This window comes from Bombina bombina, chromosome 2, assembly GCF_027579735.1.
Source record: "Bombina bombina isolate aBomBom1 chromosome 2, aBomBom1.pri, whole genome shotgun sequence".
Classification (NCBI taxonomy): domain Eukaryota; kingdom Metazoa; phylum Chordata; class Amphibia; order Anura; family Bombinatoridae; genus Bombina; species Bombina bombina.
The window spans coordinates 685,996,492-686,022,194 of NC_069500.1; the positions used below are offsets into that span (position 1 = coordinate 685,996,492).

At 38.7% G+C, this 25,703-nt stretch overlaps 1 protein-coding gene across 1 annotated transcript in view; it reads right to left on the reverse strand.

The window, feature by feature from the left end:
* LOC128649413 (thioredoxin-like) overlaps positions 1-12,388 on the reverse strand; it is a 220,555-nt gene extending 208,167 nt beyond the window's left edge. Inside the window, exon 1 of the transcript XR_008400673.1 lies at positions 12,328-12,388. The gene's annotated coding sequence lies outside the window, so the exon portion shown is untranslated. The remainder of the gene's footprint in view (positions 1-12,327) is intronic.
* Between the last annotated feature and the right edge of the window lie 13,315 nt (positions 12,389-25,703).

Here is a 25,703-nt window from a genome sequence, read left to right on the forward strand (position 1 = left end):
ATATTCTAAGTTCGGCTTTTTACACGTGTCAGGTTAGCACGTGAGAGAAAATGGTTTACTTTCAACTTGTAATATGAGCGCAACCTGACACACACAAAAAGCTTACTTCTAGCACAGTTAATGCTAGAGCAGGAGCATTAAATATCGCTCCACTTGTAATCTGGCCCTTTATTGCTTAACCCCTTAAAAACCGGGCAGTTTAGAATAAGACTTCCCCAAAAGACCAGAGCATTTTTAGCATTTTTGCCATCACTAAATTTTAACAGAAATAGAGCCTTTTTTATTTACCTATCAAAACTGTATTTATTTTTTTTAGTAGACAACCCAAAGTATTGATCTAGGCCCATTTTGGTATATTTCATGCCACCATTTCACTGCCAAATGTGATCAAATTAAAAAAAAATGTAATTTTTTTTACAAACTTTGGTTTTGTCACTGAAATTATTTACATACTGCTTTTGCAATAATGGCACAAATTATTGTAAAAACCTCTCTGGGGTCCCCTTTGTTCAGAAATAGCAGATAAATATATCTTTGCCATTGCTTTTTGCTAATTAGAAGGCCGCTTATTGCAGCTGCGCACCACACTTTTAATATTCCCAGCAGTGAAGGGGTTAATTAGGTAGCTTGTAAGGTTAATTTTAGCTTTAGTGTAGAGGTTAGCCTTCCACCTGACACTTCCCACCGCTGATCCCTACCTGATCCCTCTCAAACAGCTCTCTTCCCTCCCTCACTCCTCACTGGTCACCCCTATCTTGGGTACTGTCAGTCAGTTTGCCAGTATGCAATTTTACACCTTTTCTTTTTTTTTTTTTTTTTTTATTATTATTTTCCTTAGTTTAGGATTACCCACTTACCTTCCCACCTCCCTGATCCCTCCCAAAAAGCTCTCTAACCCTCCCCCTGCTAACTAATTCCCACAAATCTTAGATACTGGGGAGTTGATCCCCTATCAATCAGCAAGATTTCTGGCTCCCAGGTGTCTTTTATACAGGTAACGAGCTGAGATTTGCAGCACACTCTTAAAGACACCTGTCCACAGAAGCAATCAATCAATCAGATTCCAAACTCTCCACCATGGCCAAGACCAAAGAGCTGTCCAAGGATGTCAGGGACAAGATTGTAGACCTACACAAGGCTGGAATGGGCTACAAGACCATCACCAATTAGCTTGGTGAGAAGGTGACAACAGTTGGTGCAATTATTCACAAATGGAAGAAACACAAAATAAAACTGTCAATCTCCCTCCCGGTCTGGGGCTTCATGCAAGATCTCACCTCATGGAGTTTAAATTATCATGAGAACAGTAAGGAATCAGCCCAGACCTTAACAGGAGGATCTTGTCAATGATCTCAAGGCAGCTGGGACCATAGTCACCAAGAAAACAATTTATAACACACTAAGCCGTGAATTACTAAAATCCTGCAGTGCCCGCAAGGTTCCCCTGCACAAGAAAACATATATTCAGGCCCGTCTGAATTTTGCCAATGAACATCTGAATGATTCAGAGGAGAACTGGGTGAAAGTGTTGTGGTCAGATTTAACCAAAATTGATCTCTTTGGCATCAACTCAACTCGTAGTATTTGGAGGAGGAGGAATGCTGCCTATGACCCCAAGAACACCATCCCCACCATCAAAGAGGTGGAAATATTAGGCTTTGGGGTTGTTTTTTCTGCTAAGGGGACAGGACAACTTCACTGCATCAAAGGGAAAATGGACCGGGCCATGTACCTTGAAATCTTGGGTGAGAACCTCCTTCCCTCAGCCAGGGCATTGAAAATTGGTCATGGATGGGTATTCCAGCATGACAATGACCCAAAACACACGGCCAAGGCAACAAAAGAGTGGCTCAAGAAGAAACACATTAAGGTCCTGGAGTGGCCTAGCCAGTCTCCAGACCTTAATCCCATACAAAATCTGTGGAGGGAGCTGAAGGTTCGAGTTGAAATGCGTTTTTCTGGAATTTTTGTTTTTATTCTGTCTCTCGCTGTTCAAATACACCTACCATTAAAATTATAGACTGATCATTTCTCTGTCAGTGGGCAAACGTACAAAATCAGCAGGGGATCAAATATTTTTTCCCCTCACTGTATCATCTAGCTAGCATCCAGCTAATATTTGCTCTTACTTATACAATGATACTACTTGTGAGTTGTATTATTGTTAGTGAGAACCCCATTTTTGTTGTTATTCTGTCTCTCGCTGTTCAAATAAAATATAAAATAAAATTATAGACTGGGTAATCATAAGATTTTTGTTTTTTAGTGTATCAATATAACTAAATCTATACTGTCAGCACCTCCCCCCCCCCCCCACTACAGTTTACTTGGTAAACACAACACAGGAAAATACATCCAATGGCCTATATCTCTGAAATCTTATTTTCTATATATCTCATGTAAGAAGCAATTGATCAGACTAAATCCCTTTGGTGATTAGATAACTTATAGTGAAAATGCATAGCCATTACCATAGCTAATTTTTAATTTTTGATGCTGAGAATAAACATAGTTAAACGTTAGCATCTACCTTATTCTTACGAAATACTCCTATATCATTAATTATATCTTCTAGTGAATCTATTAGCTAAAGCCTGAGTGTGGCATGGAATAATGTCAAAACGTTCTACAAGGAATTTACCACATCTAGTTATGATGCCTATTCAACACCTCACATCATTAAACATATAGTCTACAAAGCTTCCTCCATCTCATAACTCACCCCTTACCTTTTTAAATTTGATCATTGCATATCTATAAACTCATTCTAATCTCCCCAGTAGTTGTCCCGGTGCAACCTGTCTTATACACTAAGTGGATTGTAAACCACCACTGGATATGATAGATAGAATATTATTCACACCTATTATTCAGCTTCTTCTAGAGGATCTATACCTATATACAAAAAACCTGAGGCTTGTCCTACGACCTACCTGGCCACATAGGAATCATAGCAATGATAGACCACTTTATAACTTTATAGTTCACTATATCCTAGTTATGCCACTGACAGTTGACACTATATAATGGTTATTCTTACATTTTGTATGCTAACATAATATGTATAGTGAAGCAAGGTGAGAAGTGCTAGAGCTAAAAAAACTTATAGCAGTGGTTAAAATACTCTATCCTGGGAGTTTGAACACAAGTGCAAAAGGAAGTATAATTCAAAGAATGAAAATATACAGAAAAACATTGTGCCTCTAAGGGCTAAAAGGAAAAAGAAATAAAAATATCAATATTAAAAATGTCAATATTAAAAATACAATTCAATAAGACATTATATGTCTGTGTCAAGTAAAAACCAAAAAATATTATAGCAAATATATAGCACAATGTGATCTAGTGCTAATATTGGAAACAGTAAAGTGAATATTAAAATAAATACTTGGCCGTATAGTAATATAGAAAAATAAAGACGATCCAATCAATTGTTGCAATAAAGACAATACGTTCAATTGTTGCAATTAAGATCTAGCAATAACAATATATACATAACCAAATATAAATTCACAGTCCGTATGGTTAAAGGTAACCCAGTGGCGTCTCCCAAAGCATTGTCCTTTTGGCTATATATCTGTTGAGGATGAAAAAAACTTCTCTGGTGAAGTACGTAAGAGCAGCGGATAAATTACGCAAAATAGAACTACTCACAAAGTGACAGTAAATACAGACAGTATGATCCTTGGAGCTCGTGTGGTATATCAGGCCCGGACTGGCCATAGGGTATACCAGGCAAATGCCCGGTGGGCCGCTGGTTGCCTTAGCCATGCCCACTATTCGAGACTGTGGCTAGCTTCAGTCTTAGTATGCCCCAAAATGTTATTGGGACTGTTTGTGACTCTCTCTCTGTGCTCACTGTCTAACTCTGACAGGGACTAAGCTCAACTCTCACACACAGACACGGCCGCACTAGTGAAAGGCCCGTCTAAGGTCTTACATAGTCTCTGATAGTGTGAGCTGGTGGAGCTGCTGCACTCTGCAGTGTTAATGGCGCGAAACGCTCCACAGCTGCGCAACCAGGTCTCCCCATTCTTGGTGGCGCATGTTGCAGTCATTTGCTGTAGTTGGTATTCCTCCTGATGTTATAGGGATAGGCCAGCATATGCCATACCTGTGGCCCTAGAAAAGGTTGGTAAAAAGCTGACATCTCAATCTCATGCACAGTTTAATGTGCATCTCAACTCTGACTTTTTATGTTTTATCTATCATGGGTGATGGATATCCATTATGAGGGAAATGCTATGGCTACTAGTGTTGATTCCTGGTAGAAGTAATCCTGTACTTGAGAGGTTGTATTTTATTTGGAGTGGACTGCAGACTGAGACTGAGACTGCAGACTGAGACTGAGACTGCAGCTTCTTCTAGCCTGCTCTCCTTCCTGCTTGTCTCTCCCATGCCACAGCCAATGCCCTGCCCCCTGCCTACCAGCACAGCACAGGTAAGTCCCTTTGTTAACTTTCTTTTTTCAGCCACTGCCCTGCCCCCCGCCTCCCAGCCCTCCCACCTCCCAGCACCTATTTAATGGAGGTTGCTGCTGCCTTACTCTGAGACTGCAGCTTCTTCTAGCCTGCTCTCTTTCCTGCTTGTCTCTCCCATGCCACAGCCACTGCCCTGCCCCCCGCCTACCAGCACAGCACAGGTAACTCCCTTTGTTAACTTTCTTTCTACAGCCACTGCCCTGCCCCCACCTCTCAGCCCTCCCACCACCTATTTAATGGAGGTTGCTGAGCGTCCACGGCACTGGTGCACCGAAGGCGTGCCAAAGGCAAGCCCGTCTGTGCCCGTCTGCGTCTGGACCGCGTCCAGCGCCACTAACCCTGGCTCCTACAACCATCGCCACTACGACGCTAGCACCCTCCTCCATCTCAACACCGGTAGATCATCTGCCTGCCACCACGCATCCCCGACGAACACCATAGGACCCTTCACCTGCCGCAACTGCGCCTTCTCCTCCCTCCGAACCACTAACCTGCCAGTCACCTCACGCGCCTTCTCCTCCCTCCGAACCACTAACCTGCCAGTCACCTCATGCAAAAACAACCGCAACCACCTCAACTGTATCCTCCTCAACACCCGCTCCGTCCGCAAGCACGCCATCAAAATCTGGAACCTGCTCAACTCCACCTCCCCGGATGTTGCCTTCCTTACCGAAACCTGGCAGAAACACACAGAAATGCCTGACATTGCCATCCACAATGGATACAAGATCTCCCACAAGGACCACAGCAACCAACCGGGAGGAGGCATCGCCATCGTCCACAAACACTCCCTCCACTTCACAACCAGCTCTGACTACCACTCACCAGGCCTGGAACACCTACACTTCAAGATCCAGGTCAGTCCCAACACCACCCTCCATGGCACCCTCATCTACAGACCTCCCGGACCTCGTCCTGCCTTCTGTGACTCCATCACTGAACTCATCGCACCCCACGCCCTCCCCTCAACAGACTACATCCTCCTCCGTGACCTCAACTTTCACCTAGACAACCCCAATGACCACAACACCACCAACCTCTTAGAAAACCTTGGAACCATCGGACTAAAGCAACTCGTCAACTCCCCAACCCACTTAGCCAGAAACACACTCGAACCTATCTTCTCTGCAGGCAACCACATCTCAGTCAACCACATCACCGAACTCCATTGGACCGACCTCCATTGCATACACTTTTCCTTCAAAAAAAACCACCACACACCTCCAGCAGCACCACCCACCCCGCAGAAACTGGAACAACATCACCGAAGACCAACTGCACTTCACCCTTAAAAAGTGCCCCCCAGCTACCTCCACAGATGCCAACTCCTCCGCCCGCAACCTCCAACACCCTCGCCCCTCTCAAGAAGCCGTGCAACCGCCTACCCACCAACAAGACTAGTTGGTTCACCCCTGCCCTCCAGGACTCCAAACGCCACTGCAGGAGATTGGAAAGTACCTGGAGATCCAGCAAGACCCCCTCAAATAAAACAGCCTACAAAGAAGCCATCACTACCCACCACCACCTCATCAAAACTACCAAGAAGACAGCCATCCAAGATAGAATTAATGCCAACGTCCACAACAGCAAGGAGCTCTTCACAGTCATCAAGAAATTCTCCAATCCTAACAGCGACACCAACGACATCCCACCCTCCCAGGACCTCTGCGATAACCTTGCAATGTACTTCCACTGCAAGATCGTTGACATCTATGACAGCTTTGCGCCCCATAACTCAACCAACACTGCCTACCCACCAACTCCCACCAATACCTTACCCAAATACACCACCGCCTATCCCCTACGGACCATCTAGAGCCCCCTCACTACAGAGGACACCATCAGAATCATGAGATCGATCCACTCCAGAGCACCTTCAGACCCATGCCCGCATCACATTTTCAACAAAGCGGGTGACACCATCGCCCCTGAGCTCTGCAGCACCATCAACTCCTCCATCGAAACCGGCACCTTCCCGGATGATTGGAATCACGCAGAATTAAAACCCCTACTGAAAAAACCCACGGCTGACCCCAATGATCCGCCCAATCTCTTTGCTCCTCTTTGCGGCCAAAGTCATCGAGAAGTCCATTAACGCGCAACTCGTTGACTACATCAAAGCCAACCACACCCTGGACCCCTCCCAATCCGGTTTCAGGAGCAACCACAGCACCGAGACCGCCCTCCTTGCCGCCACAGATGATATCCTCGACGTACTCGACCGAGGAGAGATCACTGCCCTCATTCTCCTAGACCTCTAAGCAGCATTCAACACTGTCTCCCACCTCACCCTCCGCAACCGACTACACGATGCCGGCATACGCGACTAAGCCCTGGAATGGATCACCTCCTTCTTCACCGACAGAACCCAGAAAGTTAGACTCTCACCCTTCACCTCCAAGCCCACAGAAATCAGCTGCGGTGTACCCCAAGGCTCTTTGCTGAGCCCCACCCTATTCAACATCTACATGGCCCCTCTCGCCCCCATCGTCCGACGACATGACCTTAACATTTTCTCCTACGCCAACGACACCCAGCTAATCATCTCACTCACCAGTGACCCCACCACCGCCAAGAGAAACATCCACGAAGGGCTGACAGCAGTCGCTACCTGGATGAGCTGCAATTGCCTAAAGCTGAATGCAGACAAGACCGAAGTCCTCCTCCTCAGTCCCACCACATCTGCTTGGAATAACTCCTGGTGGCCCACAGCCCTTGGACACCCTCCAATCCTCACTGACCATGCACAAAATCTAGGCGTCATCCTGGACTCATCGCTCTCCATGGACCGGCAAATCAACGCCGTCTCTTCTGCATGCTTCCACACACTTCACCTGCTGCAAAAGATCTTCAAATGGATCCCAACCGAGACCAGGAAGACTGTCACTCACGCCCTCGTCAGCAGCCGACTGGACTATGGTAATGCACTCTACGCCGGCACCACCATCAAGCTCCAAAAGAGACTACAGCACATCCAGAACGCCTCGGCCAGACTAATCCTTGACATCCCTCATCAATGCCGCATCACCAAACACCTGCGGGACCTGCACTGGCTCCCCATCAACAAAAGAATAACCTTCAAGCTTCTCACCCACGCATTCAAGGCCCTCCACAACATTGGTCCCGAATACATGAACCACCGCATTACCTTCTACACCCCTACCAGCCAACTTCGATCGGCCGACCAAGCCCTCGCAGTCATCCCCTGCATCAGGAAAACCACAGCGGGAGGCAGATCCTTCTCTCACCTGGCAGCCAAGACTTGAAACACCCTCCCGCTGCACCTCAGACAAGCTACCGCCTTAACTAAGTTCAGAAAGGACCTCAAGACCTGGCTCTTCAACTGAACTGCAACCTTGAGATCCTTGAGGGGGAATAGTCGTGCTTTACAAGAACCCAATAGATAGATAGATAGATAGATAGATAGATAGATGATAGATAGATCTAAACTTTTAGTGCCCAACAGAAGATACAGGTTTTTTTCTTTATATAGAGATACACTGTTCATTGCTTTTTTTTATTTCTTAGATTTACTTTTTTTTAAAAATATTTTGCCTGCAGCATACTATATTGTGTATCCACTTTTTGTGGGTTTGCCCTTTCAGTTATTAATAGAATGCAGCAGAGCATACTTCAGTATCTGTCATGTCTGTAGCTTAGGAAATCTCTCTGTATTTTGCTATCAGACCCTGGGTCATTTTTCACAACTAAGACACTTTGATTTGCTGGTGTCCTTCTGTTTTTGCATTGTATTTATTAAAATATCTATGCTCATCCTCCTGTACATGTGATATAATTTTATAGTTTGTGGAAAAATCTAGGGCAAATCTAAAGCTTGATAGACCTGAAATGAAAAACATACATAAAAAGTTGTATTGTAAAAAGAAATTAGCATATGAGCCTATCTAGGTTTAGCTTTCAATTGAGAACATAATAGAACAAAGCAAATTTGATGATAAATGTAAATTGAAAAGTTATTTAAAATGAAATGCCCTATCTGAATAATGAAAGTTTAATTTTTACTAGACTGTCCCTTTAAATAAGAAATGGTGAGCAGGGAAGGGGGCCTCTTTGCCCTAAAATGCCTGGGCCTCTTTTTGGTCCCAGTCCGGCCCTGTGGTATATAGTCTCCAAACTGGAACCGGAGCGTTTCTCGCATTGTCTGCCGATGCTACTTATCCTTACTCCTACTGATGACGTCACAGGAGCTGGCAGTGTAACCTGTTATGGGAACACATGGGCAGATCCAGAAAGAGAACAAACGTCTCCTTTTCTGCAGGTTTACTTATGAATCATGTGACAGGGCTCCGGGGAACCGTCTTTAGCTGCAGACTTGAGGCTTGTCCTACAACCTACCTGGCCACATAGGAATCATAGCAATGATAGACCACTTTATAGTTCACTATATCCTAGTTATGTCAGTCACAGTTGACACTAAATAATGGTTGTTCTTAAATATTGTATGCTAACATAATATGTATATCAACAATCTTGTTTATCGATGAACATTGCTTTTCACTGTATAAGAATCTACATCTGTGACATTTTGTATTAACTTGTTTTTCACCTCAATAAAAAAATTTTTTTAAAAATATTCTTCTATAAAAGTCTAATGGAAATCGATAGCAAATGCTACAGCGCAAACAGCTGAATAAATTGTAACTACATTTGTCAGGGAGACAACAAGTTGATCCAACAGGGACCTGTTTAGACCAACCAATCGTTCAACTCAAAACGTAGTATTGAAAATCAGATTGATTCTTGTATATGTTTCTTAAAAGTGATATTAAAAACATTAGATGTAGCATAATGTATTTTTGCACTACTTAAAGGGACAGTAAAATCATAATTAGACATTCATGATTTAGACAGAGGCCTCTATTTATCAAGGTCTGTCGGACCTGATCCGACAGTGCGGATCAGGTCCGACAGACCTCGCTGAATACGGCGAGCAATACGCTCGCCATATTCAGCATTGCACCAGCAGCTCACAAGAGCTGCTGGTGCAACGCCGCCCCTGCAGACTCGCTGCCAATAGGCCGCCAGCAGAGGGTGTCAATCAACCCAATCGCACTGCTCAGAGCAGGCAGACAGCTTATGGAGCAGCGCTCTTTGTGACCGCTGCTTCATAACTGCTGTTTCTGGCAAGCCTATAGGCTCGCCAGAAACTCAGGGAATCAAGCTCCATTCAGAGCTTGATAAATATGCCCCAGAGCATGCACTTTTAAACAACTTTCCAGTTTACTTCTATTATTTAATTTGCTTCCTTCTCTTTTTATCCTTTGCTGAAAGGTTAATCTAGGTAAGCTCAGAAGCAGCAAAGAACCTAAGTTCTAGCTGCTGATTGGTGGCTGGATATATAAACCAATTGTCATTGGCTCATCCATGTGTGCAGTTAGAAACCAGTAGTACATTATTGCTGCTCCTTCCACAAATAATACCAAGAGAATGAAGCAAATTTGATAATAGAAGAAAAATGGAAAGTTATTTAAAATTGTATTTTCTACCTAAATCATGAAAGAAAAATGTGAGGTTTCATGTCCTTTTAAATTCTCTTAAAAATCTAAAAAGATGGTTTTATACTTTATGTCCACAATTTTACAGGACACTAAACAAATTATAAATTACAACACTTTTCTTCAGTTTTCTTTGTAAGTTCGAAAATATCTTGAATGTATCAATTCATGCAATTGTTTGAAGCATTTGTTTTTCAATAGGTAAACTCCACCGAATACTTGCCTTATTTAGAGGAGCCATTCAAGCTTAATTACAGGAGTAGACACAGCTAGTCAAAGTCATTTTATTAGCAAACTCTATTGTATGATTGTATTATCTCTGCTTAAGCCATTTGCAGACATTAACATGACAGGGTTAAGGCTGTGACACACTGCAAGCGGAGCGGCGCGCAGCGTGTAGATGCGGCTGTGCGCGCTCAGTGTGTCCTGCCATTTCATCTCTGAGCACTCTGCTGCGTCAGATCACGTAGCTGAGCACTCAGAGATGAAATATTTGAACTTCAGAAGCGAAGCGACGTGGTGTGAAGCAGATGCTTCGCCGCATCGCTTGCAGTGTGTCACAGCCTTAGGCTTCTGAACATGTGCAGTTTTAGCTCAGAATTGCAAAACTGTTTATTTTCAGGCTTACAGAAAAAAAGTATAATGCAAATTTTTTTTTTAACTACACATAATTAAACATTTTATATTACAATCTCAAATTGTTTACTGTCCCTTTAAGCATGAGCAAATTTTACACGTGGAGCTCATAATGCATTTCACTAGTGTAAGGTATAAGCTAAATCTTTATTTGTAGTTATTATTAAACTTACAATCTGACGATAGGTAAGAACCAAAAGGCCAATCAAGCCTACCTGTATTACTTGTGCAGTGTAAACTTACTTATTTCTTAGAATAGCCTGATAAGTGTCCCAGACATTTTCTGCCAGTTTAGGAGTGGAGCGCAAACATTTCTGCGCAAGCGACATTAGGTATTTGCATATATTTGCGCTGGTATTAAAAGTTGAAAGTAAACATGATCGCTTGAGTACTATTCAAGTTAGTGCTTTTTGGGTTAGGGCGTCCTCAGAGCTCTGGTTAACTGTTTTGCAAAATTAAAAAGTGTCACAAAACACATCACAAACACTTTACATAGTACAGTTACACTCATAACAACACCATCTAATTAAAAAAATATATATATTTTTTAAATTACATAAAAAGTTATAAGGGCTCAAACATATGAGGTCTCAGGTGTTAAGAACAAATGGCAGCCAAAGGGCTTTAACATTGAGATACCTACATATACATGACTAAATATGTATATGTTTGTATGTCTATATATGTGTACATATGTTTTTATTTTTTTATATGTGTATATATGCATTTACAGATGTATATACCCATATAAACACATAAATACATATGTACACATATATAGACATTACAAGGGCATTGGAGCCCTTTGCAGTCAAGTAGATAGAAACATGTAAAATTATAGTTATACAATATTTATATTTAATAAAGTGTTATAGTGAGTACTCCAATGTTCTACACATAGCAGAATATGTTCTAAGTATTTGTAAATAGATATTCCTGTAAATATCTGTATATATCAATAGTATATATATATATATATATATATATATATATATATATATATATATATATATATATATATATATATATATGGGTGAATAAGCCTAGCAAATAGAGCCTAAAGACTCAGACAGCAATACAAATGATAAATAAACTGTTACATTTAATTACCACTGAGTTATAACACTAAATGTTATAGGAAAATATAAATATAGCAAAAAAGAGTGCACTGTCACAGTACTGTGCAGTGCAATGAAAGAAAGAAATACTTTGGAATCTGATTAGGCACACTCACAATACAGAAGACTGCAGAAGAAAAAAATGTTTTTTTCCAGAAATAAAACAGAGCACACTGCAATTAGTACAAACACTAGCACTGGAACATAAAAGTATAGCTCTCACTGATTGATTCTCAGGCATTGACAAAAAAACTCACAGAGGAATACAACTGCACTTTCCAAAAGCTGAAGTAAAAGTGATTAAAGATGGCTGAGCTTCTCCTAGTCTTCCATTTCCCCATGCTAGGCTAAAGGTGGATTGGACAAGTATGTATGGCTTTTAATGCCTTATTGACTGTCCCTAAGATCAGACATTAGTAATTCTCTATCAGGATTGGACAGGGGAAGTTGGACATATGAGTGGTAAAGATCCCCTGTATATCACTGCAATTAAATCAATGGATTACTGAAAGTAACATACAAAACCAAATGCAAATAACAAACATTAAAACTCTGGTTTCTCGTATGTCTCCTTACCTAGTTCATTTGGCTAGTCAGGATTACATGCAAATGTCTACTCATTATTGTAACTTTTCCAAATGACAAAGGGACCAACTGATATGAATTTGCAAAGCAGTGACTTTTTTTTTTTTACATGTAAAATACTTGTGATTGTCTACAAAATGTACTTATACATACAACAGCTAGAAGAATAAAACTAAAAAATCATGACACTATTAAGTCATTCAAATGAAATCTGTGGGTTACACCCATAACTAGAAAAACAAGTAAAGTAATCTGATAATGAATTTGTGAGTAAGCAAAAGGTATTAACCTCTTCCTGGAACACATTTCTGCTTGCTACACAGAGCTTATCTTAAACGGTACACAAAGAATCAACGGATCAATAATAAAATTCAATAATGGGCTATAGAAAATTATTATTGCACTTTTGCTTGAACAGAGCTATGTGTTTAAACTACTCAAAGGGCTTAAACACAAAGTTAAATTAAGAATCTGGAGTGGCAATACATTAGTGTCCTCGTGCAGCCAGGAGAGACAATTTTGCATAGCTGCCAATCTCTAGATGTGTTCAGCTCAGGATCAGCAGTATTTAACCCCTTATGTGAGTGTTAAACATGTAGGTGTTTGCACCAGACCACTTCTTACACTCTCTGGCAATTTTGATTTGGCTGAGAGAAATAACCCTGAACACCCTCACTTGAGGTGATTGACATCTGAGCAGCGGACGTACAGGGTTTGCTGCCCATTTGATGCAAAGCGGTGCGGACAGGTACTCAAGTTAAGAACCTTGTCAGCATAGCCTTAGCAAATAATGCCCAATATCTCAATCCAGCACCACTTAGAGGTACATGAGACCCCTCATTTGAAAAAGAAGAAATTGCTCTTATATACACCTGTTTCCACGTTAGCCTTCAGGCTCGCTGGAAACAGGAGTTAAAAAGCAGCGGTCTTAAGACCGCTGCTACTTAAAGTGAAGGTAAAGATACCTTCATCTCGATCTTGAATATAATACTTTGCTCAAAATGAATATGACTTTCATTCATGAATTTTTTTAATTCTAAATTTAAAGAAAGTTATACCCGTTTTTACTCACTGTTTGCCGGTCCGCAAATTCAATCCGATTTTTTTTTTTTCTGTGCTGATCACATTCTTAGAACAGCCTATTGAAAATCTGGCCATCAATCAACGTCATCCTCCTCCCTTATGAGCTGCGCCTGCGCTATACTTTTTAGTCTAATCTAGGATTCTATGCGCGCCCCCGATTCGCGCATGATGCTAATAATTTTCATTTATATATATTAATTAAATATTATTTTTATTAGTTTGCTGAACACACTTATTTATGTGTAATACTTCCATAATGACATGTATTCAATAAATTTGCCGGTGAGCGCATGCGTAGTAGAGAGCTATGTTGCCGATTTGCGCATGCGCAGTTCAAATAGGGCATAGTGAATGCACTTCAGAGGGATGTACAGAGCGGGTGGGACCGCTCTATACGCCAAACAACAAAAAAGCAGGAAATAGGGTTTGGGAGGAGCAAGTAATAGAAACGGTAGGGAATTATACATCTATATATTTGGAAAAGTTAAAACTATATAGAGCTAATTAGTTAGCGATTAGCTAATGTAAGGATCAAAAGAAGCTTTGATATGTTCCTGCTCAGAAAACTTTACCTTCACTTTAAATTGTCCGCCTGCTCTGAGGCAGCGGACAACAATCTGCCCGATTGCATACAATCGGCTTGATTGACACCCTGCGCTAGCGGCCAATAGGCTGCGAATGTGCAGGGGGCGGCATTGCACAATGATACAACATTGTATAGGGATATTTTATGTATCCAATAAATAATTTTTGAAGTAACCATTTGTAGTCATCTAAAATAATGTTATACTATGGGATATTGAAACACAATTATATTATTCTAGCTCTGTCATTCTGGTTAAAAATCAAGCTGAGCTGTTCTGTAAAACTATTACATTTTTAATTTCATTAAATTTTATACATGTATCTAGTCTGTTCTTTAATATAACATTTTCTAGGACCATTTAGAGACATCTATTAAGAATAGGTTAATCTATACTTTTTATAACCATTTGTAGATATTTAATGAGTGCATAATTTAACAAATTTCAACCTAAATGCTGTAAGTGCCCTCTTTAACCCCCATTGCAAGTGTGATGTCATCAGGCAATCCATGATGACATCATGGTGTTTGGTTAGATTTTGGGACACAAGAAAAGATCAAAAATAGTAAATTACTGTGCTTTAAACACACTTGTGCTTCAGAAGTTATCCATCTGTGGCTATACTGTATACCATATACTGGCTATACTATACTACGGTGCTGAGAGATTTCTATCAATATTTACTTAAAGGTACAGTCTACTCCAGAATTGTTATTGTTTATTAAAAATATAGATAATCCCTTTATTACCCATTCCCGTGTTTTGCATAATTAACATGGTTATATTAATATACTATTTACCTATGTGATTACCTTGTATCTAAGCCTTTGCAGACTGCCCCCTTATTTCAGTTGTTTTGTCAGTCTTGCATTTAGCCAATCAGGGCCCTCTCACTTATAAATTAAGGGCGTGGTCACAGTGTTATTTATATTAAACACATGAAAATGTGCCCTCTAGCTGTGAAAAACTGCCAATTGCATTGAAATAAGGGGTGACATTCAAGATTTTAGAAATTAGCATATGAGCCTGCCTAGGTTTAGCTTTCAACAAAAAATACCAAGACAACAAAGCAAATTTGATGATTAAAGTGAATTGGAAAGTTGTTTAAAATTGCATTCCCTATCTAAATCATGAAAGTTTAATTTTGACTAGACTGTCCCTTTAAATAATTAATTTATGTATTCATTCATTAAGTACTTTTGCTTTGGCCATGTATATTTTGCTTCCATTAAGGACTTCCCCTTGCACGTTAACCCTGTTAGACTTTGGCTTTTGGCCTCCATCGGGTTGCACTCGTATTACAAGTAGAAAATAAAAAGTTTGTGCTTGCGTGCTAACCCAACGTGTGCAAAAATCCGAACTTTAAATATCGCGATCGCATTAGTGTATTACCCCACATTCTTCAATCAAGGGCAAAAAGTGGAACACAAATGAACACTTACTCATGCACAAACATGGTTGCATTTTCTCAAGTGCACTAACCTGACATAAAATATTAATATTTCACTTTCCAATGTTCTTCATATAGAAGAATATGTTCTATTTATTCATAAATACATATTTATATATACATATTTATATTTATATATTTTTGTTACAATATCTATCTATCTATCTATCTATCTATCTGTATCTATCTAATTTTATATAGGTATAGATATATACAGATATATATAGCAATATCTATTTAAAATACTTAGAACATATTCCCCTATTTGAAGAACACTGGAATGTGAAACAATTTATTAAATATGAATATTGCATAAATATGATTTTACATGTTTTCAGCTGCTTGACTGCAAAGGGCTCCAATGCACTTATAAATATATATATATATTATAATTATTTACAAAGAACTATTTAACCAACACCAGAATATTACTCATTGAGTATATAACAAACCCAAAAGTATAGAAGCGAAATATTAAATGTTTAATTATACATAAACGGCAACATAAAGAGCACACATACTGCAACAGTGTGGGGATAAATTATGAGCTTTATAAGCATCAATAATACTAATAAACAGCTGACAATTTATGCAATAATGTCCATATGTCAGACCCACAGTTCAAATATAGGAACATCCCTTATTATCCGGATGTTATTTGTAATCCATATTAGTAGGTATCCGATAGTGATGTTGTGATGTTAAATGCAGGTATAGCACAGAGACAAATACCATAAGCCTTCTTCCCATAAACATTCAACCATTGCTTTATCTGATGTATCCAAAAAAGGTAGCAGTGTATGCCAAATGCTCTTGGGTCTCCCTAAGAGAAAAAGGGGAATCCAGACATGGACTCCTTGCACCCATGCCCTTATAGAGAGATGCAACTGCACCTCACTGACGAGGCCCACAGAAGGCCAAAACGATCGTCTGGGGTTGTTGTTTCACTTGTTCAGAGAGGAATTGCCTGGTATTTTGGCGCTGGACTGTCATTGAGCAGGGTCAGACTGATATGCCACAGGATATTTTTTCTCTGTGAAAAGGCATAGTGTGCTAAAAGAGTATGCACCCTGAGTGGCACTAAAAATGAACAGGCATGGAAGTTATTCTATCTTTTGTTCTGTCTCAGCTGAGTGCGACTCCTTGCACACATGCCCTTAGAGAGATCATTTGAAATAAGTTAGAAGAAGCCTTATGAAGCACGGGTGAAATGCGTGTAGCATTCCAATGTCGGTGGTGTTAGCAGCTGAACACCGCTGATTCATCGCAGTCTGCATATCAGTGTGGGACAGAACTTCCGAAGGCGTGCTGGTCACCTATGGGCCTTCGAAATAATTGGAAGTTACTTACAGCAGACCCAATAATGGAACAATATGGGGAACTAATATCCAACAGCCCAAACAGCCTATGAATCAATTGTGAATTGCAGGCAGTGACACCCTAACATAACGGACACTACTAAAGGTAACCTCTTTTATTCCTTACAAATTAATATCAACCTGGATATACTGTGAATCGGATCTAAGGATCTATTTGGCATAAACTGCTACCTTTTTTTGGATACATCAGATAAAGCAAAGGTTGAATGTTTATGGGAAGAAGGCTTATGGTATTTGTCTCTGTGCTATACCTGCATTTAACATCACAACATCACTATCGGATACCTACTAATATGGATTACAAATAACATCCGGATAATAAGGGGTGTTCCTATATTTGAACTGTGGGTCTGACATACGGACATTATTGCATAAATTGTCAGCTGTTTATTAATATTATTGATGCTTATAAAGATCATAATGTATCCCCACACTGTTGCAGTATGTGTGCTCTTTATGTTTCCATTTATGTATAATTAAACATTTAATATCAGTATTTGCTTTTTCACTTCTATACCTTTGGGTTTGTTATATACTCAATGAGTAATAGTCTGGTGATGGTTAAAAAAATGCCCTTTTTCTTTGTAAATAATCATTAATGTCCTTCCACTATCGTGCACGACGAAAAGTGTATCCATGTTGGCAACACTATTTTGTAAATGAATCTCATGTTGATTACTCTGGTAGTGCTGATAGTATTTGTGTTTATATGTGGGTATATATGTCTGTAAATTCAAACATACACATATAAATAAATACACATGTACTATATGCATGTGTCTATGTTAAAGCTCATTGCAGTGCTTTTTTTTCTAACACCTGAGACCTCATATCTTTAAGCCCTTATAACTTTTTAATGCAATTTTTTTTAAATATTTTTTATCCGACTATCAGCTAGATTACAAGTTTTGAGTTGCGGCTTGTAACGCTGAAAATATGGCATTTTCAGCGTTAAAACAGCACTGCAGCTATTACAAGTGTTGTCTGTATAGGTGTACTGCACACCTTTTAGCCTGTACCACAACGTCAGTCCCGCACATCTAAAAATTATTTTTTTTCATGGGATTCCCATAGCGCTGGTATTACGAGTTTTGCGGTGAGACTAAAAAGTGAGCGTTACAGCCTAAAACGACAAGATCCATACCACCATCCAAAGTCAGTAGTTATGAGTTTTACACTACAAATCTGTAACATAAAACTAATAACTAAACTGCTACAAACTGCACTAAACACCCATAAACTACCTATTAACCCCTAAACTGAGGCCCTCCCGCATCAAAAACACTATAATAAATTTGTTAACTGTCGCTCCCGACAACGCCGCCACTAAAAAAATGTATTAACCCCTATTCCGCTGCTCCCCGACATTGTCACCACTATACTAAAGTTATTAACCCATAAACCGCCACCCTCCCGCATCAAAAACATTATTGAAATATTATTAACCCCTAATCTGCCGTCCGCCCACACCACCGCTATAATAAACCTATTAACTCCGAAAACCGCAAGCCCTCCACAATGAAATCTAATAAAAAAAACTATTAACCCCTAAACCGAAAGCAGCCACAATGAAATAAACTAATTTAAACTAGTAACCCCCCTAACTTTATATTAAAATTACAATTTCCCTAGCTTAAATTAAATTAAAACTTACCTGTCAAATTACAAAAAATAATTTTAAACTATCAATTAAACTATTATAATTATTAAACTAAAATTAAACTAACTACCAATCAAATAAAACTAAACTACCAATAAAAAAAACCTAACACTATTCTAAAAATTACAAAAATTATCTAATTACAAAAAATAAAAACGAACTAAATTACAAAAACAAACACTAAATTACGAAAAATAATAAACAAATTATCAAAAATAAAAAAGAATTACACCTAATCTAATAGCCCTATCAAAATAAAAAAGCCCACTCAAAATAAAAAAAACCCTAGCCTACAATAAACTACCAATGGCCCTTGAAAGGGCCTTTTGTGGGGCATTGCCCCAAAGATATCAGCTCTTTTACCTGTAAAAAAAATAAAAACACCCCCCAGCAGTAAAATCCACCACCCAACCAACCCCCCCAAATTGGCTGAAAATTTAAAATCAGCCAATAGGAAATAGGGCTGCTAAAATCCTATTGGCTATCAGCCAATAGGATTTAAGCAGCTCTCATTCTATTGGCTAATTCGAATTAGCCAATAGAATGAGAGCTGCTTAAATCCTATTGGCTGATTTGAATAGCCAATAGGATTTTAGCAGCCCTAATTCCTATTGGCTGATTTTAAATTTTCAACCAATAGGAATGCAAGGGACACCATCTTGAATCGCGTACCTTGCATTGAAGATTCATTGTACGGTGGAGACCGTATGAAGAGGATGCTCCGCGCCAGATGTCTTCAAGATGGACCCGCTCCTCGCCTGCTGGATGAAGACTTCTTGCCACATAGCTGAGGACTTTGCCGGCAGGATGAAGATAGAAGAGGATGCCTGGTCGAAGACATCTTGCCGCATGGATGAGGACTTCGACAGCTGGATGGATCCTTCAAGCGGGACTTCAACAACTGTAAGTGGATCATCGGGGGTTAGTGTTAATTTTTTTAAGGGTTTTTTGGGTGTTTTTTTTTCCGTTTAGGGTTTGGGCAGTAAAAGAGCTAAATGCCCTTTTAAGGGCAATGCCCAAACAGATGCCCTTTTCAGGGCAAAGGCTAGCTTAGGTTATTTTAGATAGTTTTTTTTTATTTGGGGGGTTGGTTGGGTGATGGGTTTTACTGTTGGGGGGGTGTTTGTATTTCTTTTTACAGGTAAAAGAGCTAATATCTTTGGGGCAATGCCACACAAAAGGCCCTTTTAAAGGCCATTGGTAGTTTATTGTAGACTAGGGTTTTTTTTATTTTGGGTGGGCTTTTTTATTTTGATAGGGTTATTAGATTAGGTGTAATTCTTTTTTATTTTTGATAATTTGTTTGTTATTTTGTGTAATGTATATTTTTAGGGCTGTTTATCTCAGGGCAATGCCCTACAAAAGCCCTTTTAAGGGCCCCCAAAAAGGCCCTTTTAAGGGCCCTTGGTAGTTTGGGGGGTGGGGGTTTGTATAGTGTTAGGGGGTGTTTGTATTCTTTTTAAAGTAAAATAGCTGTCTATCTCAGGGAAATGTCCTACAAAAGGCCCTTTTAAGGGCCCTTGGTAGTTTATTCTAGAGTAGGGTTTTTTATTTTGGGGTGTTTTATTTTTTAAGGGTATTAGAATAGGATTACTCTTTTTTGTGGATATTTTTTGTTTTTTTGTAATGATAGGTTTTTTATTTTTTTGTAATGGTAGTTTTTTTATTTTTGGTAATGGTAGGTTTTTTATTTTTTGTAATGTTAGGTTTTAGTGTAAGGCAGTTTAGGTTTTTAATAACTATTTACTAACTAGTCTACCTAGTTAAAATAAATACAAACTTACCTGTGAAATAAAAATAAAACCTAAGCTAGCTGCAATGTAACTATTAGTTATATTGTAGCTAGCTTGGGTTTTATTTCACAGGTAAGTATGTATTTAGTTTTAAATAGGAATTATGTAGTTAATAATTGTAAATTTAATTTAGATCTAACTTAATTATGTTAAAGTAAGGGGGGTTAGGGTTAGGTTTAGGGTTAGGTTTATGGATTAATATAGTTTAATTTAGCTTGTTGTGATGTGGGGTACTGGCGGTTTAGGGGTTAATAGGTTTATTTAGTTAATAATTGTAAAGTTAATTTAGCTATTTTTTTATTATGTTAAAGTTAGGGGGTGTTAGGGTTTGGGTTACGTTAGGGTTAGGTTTAGGCTTAGGGTTTGGTTTAGTGGTTAATATAGTTTAATTTAGCTTGTTGCGATGTGGGGGGCTGGCGGTTTAGGGGTTAATAAATGTAGTATAGTGGCGGCAATATCGGGAGCGGCAGATTAGGGGTTAATCATTTTATTTAGATAGCGGCGATATCGGGAGCGGCAGATTAGGGGTTCAGTGATGTTGGGAGCAGCAGATTAGGGGTGTTTAGACATAGGGTTTATGTGAGGGTGTTAGGTTTAAACTGTCTTTTTATTTCTCTATAGACATCAAAGGGGCTGCATTACGGAACTTTTGTTTCCGCGATCGCATGTGTTTTTTTTTGGCCCAGCTCTCCCCATTGTTGTCCATAGGGAAATCGTGCATGAGCATGTCTCAGCAGCGCTCTGATTGTGTGCGGTATGGAGCTCAACGCACGCAAAAGGCGAATGTTTGAAAACTTTTAATAGCAGCGCTATGGGAAATTAAATAACGTAACTTTTGTTGCGTTCGTTAATTTCTCTATAGCGCTCAAAATTTGTAATCTAGCTGAGTGTTATTATGGGTGTAACTGTACTTTTAAATGTAATTTTGAAGTGTTTTGTGCAACTTTTGTCTCTCGCGCTGTAGTTAACCAGAGCTCTGAAGCCACGCTATCTCATAATACCAAGCTACTTCCGACACTCACAAAGAGCCACGCTAAACCCCTTTTTCATTTGTGTGCAACTGTTAGCGCGCCACTCATAATATAATCCTATGTATTGCCACAACATGCTAGATATTACTGCTGAAAAATGTTCTATTGCTTGTACCTTAATTAGTAATTGGCTACATGTATTTTGCATGTTTTTTTTGTATATTTAAATATAAAAGGCTATGGAAACGATAAGCCTAACCTACAAAAAAGCTGTTGCACCAGTTAAGCACAAGCACAAAAAATTCAAGACATGCTCAGTAGCAATTTGATGGCAGAGATATGTGGGAGTTGTAGTCTCAGTGATTTTTAAAAGTTGCTGTATCCAGGTGCCCAGCAATCACATAAACCAATCTGTAAATGTTGACCCATAGTGCTCTTCATTTATTTCATATAATTATCATATAATTCCACGTACAGAAGACACTCACTAGGATTTTAAAAATTACAAATCCACCCATAAAATACTTGTGTATATAAGCAATTGGCCTAACCTACAGCAAAAGCTGTTAGACCAATAGTTATGTAATATGACATGCAGATACATTTTATTGTCTAGTAGGTGATTTTCTTTTCTTTTTTTTGGTGAAAAGCAGTGGTTATTGAGCAATAAGAGACAAAGGGCCAGATCACAAGTTCCGCGCTTACTAAATTTTCAAAGTAAAATTTGAACATGGCCGAGTTAGCATGCACATTCCAATTTGAAAGTAAAAAGTAAACTTCAGGACTTCACAACCGTGTCAACTTCTCCCGATAGACTTCATTTGGACACGCTGCTAATAAAAAATATAATACTTAGAATAAAAGTTATTGATCGTCTGCTAATCTGACACCACGTTAGACCAACTGCATTAAACCTGAAGGTAACTATAAATAATTTAAATTCCAATGTTATCCATATAGAAGAAAATGTTCTTTTTATTTAAAAATATATATTTTTATACATACACATTTATGTACATAAAATTAAATATATAAATATACCAAAATACTCATGCATACACATGAATTCAGATAACCATAAACACACATAAATTCACTCATTCATAAACACACACTAAATACACATACATACGAATATAGACACCCATCAACATATACATCCACTCATGCACAAACACACACAAAATACAAGTATATACAGTTGCATGTGCACACACACATGCAAAATACACATACATACACTCAGATACAAACACCCATAAACATAAATATATACACTTGAGCACACACACAAAATATACAAACATACACACAGATATAGACCATTCAATTCACACACACACATATATATATATATATATATATATATATATATAAACTGAATATATATATATATATATATATAAGAAGTAAGTGAGTTGAATCCAGCACCATAGGTTTTAGTAAAATTTCTTTCCCACCTGTGTGCACGTTACCAAGGAGTATCAGCCAAACTCCAGTGTATACAGTCCATGTAAAAAACAAGGTAACAGCACCACAGCACACAATCTTCTTTTAAAGGTGAAAAATCTTTATTTGAGGTTTAGCAACCAGTAAAAAGCGACGTTTCGGACCTACATAGTCCTTAATCATGCATAAGTTACAATCAAACAAACTGACTTTAAAAAGGGTATCTGGACCAATCATGCTTCAATTCTCAGTGTTAATTGGTTTAACCCATACCTATCCAGGTTTGTAAATTTCAACAACACAGTGACCTCTAGTGGTACCAGAATATGTTCCATCATTTAAAACCATTATAAAAACAAATACAAATCATAATCTCTATTCAGACCATATGGATGTAATGTGTTCAGACGTTTAATCCACCATACTTCTTTCTGTTTTAATTTTAGTTCCCTATTACCCCCTCTTCTATGATGGGGGATATGGTCAATCACTTGAAAGCGAAGCTGGCTTACTGTATGACCCATATTTGTAAAATGTGCTGATACTGGAAGTGACATATCTTTTGATTTAATGGATGCTTTATGTTGACTAAACCTATCCCTGGCGGCTTGGGTGGTCTCGCCAATGTAACAAAGACCACATGGGCATTTAAGTAGGTAGATTGCATAGTTGGTTTGGCATGTATATAACCCATTGATTGTATATTGCTTTCTTTTGTCATTTTGTGCTAAGAATTTCCCTTTAATAACTGAATTACATTGAGCACAGTGTAAGCAGGGGTAACAGCCTTTATTAGGGGTAGTTAGATAATTTACATCAGACATTTTAGATGTACCTATATCAGCTTTTACTATGTGATCCCTAAGATTTTTTACCCTTCTATATGATGGCATAGGGGGGAGTTTAAATGATTCTATCTCTGGATTATATTTTGACAAAAGATGCCAGTGTTTTCTTACTATTCTAAAGATGTCATTGCTCTTGTCACTGTATTCCATAGAAAGCACTAATCTATCTGTTCCTTTCTCTGTTGGTTTTTTATCATGTACTCTATCCAAATCCTGAATGTTTTTAGCGATATTTTCTTTTGGATATCCTCTTTGGATAAATTTATTGCCCATAGACACTAGTCTTTCTGGCAATACTTTTTGATCTCTAACTATTCTTTTAGTACGCAAAAGTTGACTCCTGGGTATGGATTTAAAAACAGTATCAGGGTGGAAACTTTCATATCGCAGCAGAGTATTTCTATCTGTGGGTTTTACATATAGATCTGTACTTAATGTATTTCCATGTCGATATACAGTTGTATCCAAAAAGTTAATCTTTTGGATAGAGTAAGTAAGGGTAAATCTTAGACCTGTCATAGAGGCATTAATATCCTCAACAAACTGTATCAGGGACTCCAATGAGCCCCCCCATATGCCAAAAATATCATCTATATACCTTAGCCACAGCTTACAATGGCTGATGAATGGCTGATTAGTGTAGACAAATTTGTTCTCAAAGCCACTCATGAACAAATTGGCATATGAGGGGGCTACATTGGAGCCCATGGCTGTTCCCCGCTTTTGCATGTAGTAAGTGTCTTGAAAGAGAAAATAATTGCAATATAGGACAAGTCTCAACATGTCATCAAAAAAGTCAATCTGGGATAGATTATATAAGCCACTGTCACTCAAAAAACTTTTCACAGTCAATAGACCTGCCTCATGGGGAATAGAGGTATATAGATTTACCACATCCAGTGAAAAAATTAACCAAGTATCCTCTATTTCAATCCCCATAAGTTTTGAAAGAAAATCATTTGTATCCTTAATAAAGGATTTTTGCTGTTTGACAAATGGAAAGAGGACTTTGTCCAGAAAGATAGAGATATTAGAAAAAATAGAATCGGTACAGGCCACAATAGGGCGTCCTGGTGGATGTAATAAGCTTTTATGTACTTTGGGTAATGTATAAAAAATAGGTGTTATGGGGTATTTATTATACAGAAAATCATAGACCTGTTTAGAAATAATGTTATGAGTCAAAGCTCTATCTAATATGCCCTTAAGCTCTCTTTGTATTTCTTTAAGAGGATCATGATCCAATATTTCATAAACCCCTCCATCTGACAGCTGTTGTAATATCTCCTGCACATAATAGTCAGTGTCTAACACTATTATTGCTCCGCCCTTGTCAGCATTTTTTATGGTGATATTTTTGTTATTTTTCAAAGTAGATATAGCCTCCCATTCCCCTTTTGTGAGGTTATGTTGTTTTGTGTAAGGATTTAATCTAGTTTTTTTCATTAGATTAGCAACATCTTGTTGAACAAATTTAACAAATGTTTCTACACCTGAGTTGCTTGTTGGAGGTACATATGAAGATTTTTTGTGCAGATTTAACTTTTTCAAATTCAAACATTCACTCTGCATATCATCTTCATTTATTGCATTAGTTTCACTTACATTGGCTACATTTTTACCACCATATATTGATTTCAACCTTAGAAGTCTGAAAAATTTGTATAGATCTTTGTCAATTTCAAACTCATCACAATCTTTCACTGGACAGTATGACAAGCCCTTCATTAATAAGCTATGCTCATTATCTGTAAGCTTATATTTCGAAATATTAATAACCAGATTAGTTTCAACATTTGCCTGTGGACTAGCATTGGGTATCACAGGTATAAACTCAGACAGTGTACTATCTACTATGTCACACTCTAGGGAGTTAATTTCAGGCAGTTCATTTCCCCTTATTATACCACACTCTAAGAGGTTAATCTCAGGCAGTTCATTTCCCTCAAGTGGATTTTCAGATAACACTGGAGTACTAGCAATATTAGACAGTTCGTTCCGTTCATTTCCCTTTATAAAGTTAGTAACAGGCAGTTCATTTTTGTTAAACAGTAAGGGGTTAACAACCGGCAACTTTTTTACCTCTATTGTTGTTTTCTCATACCCCTGCGATGTCTGGCTCCTCTCCGTGACCGCTGCGGCTGCCCTTG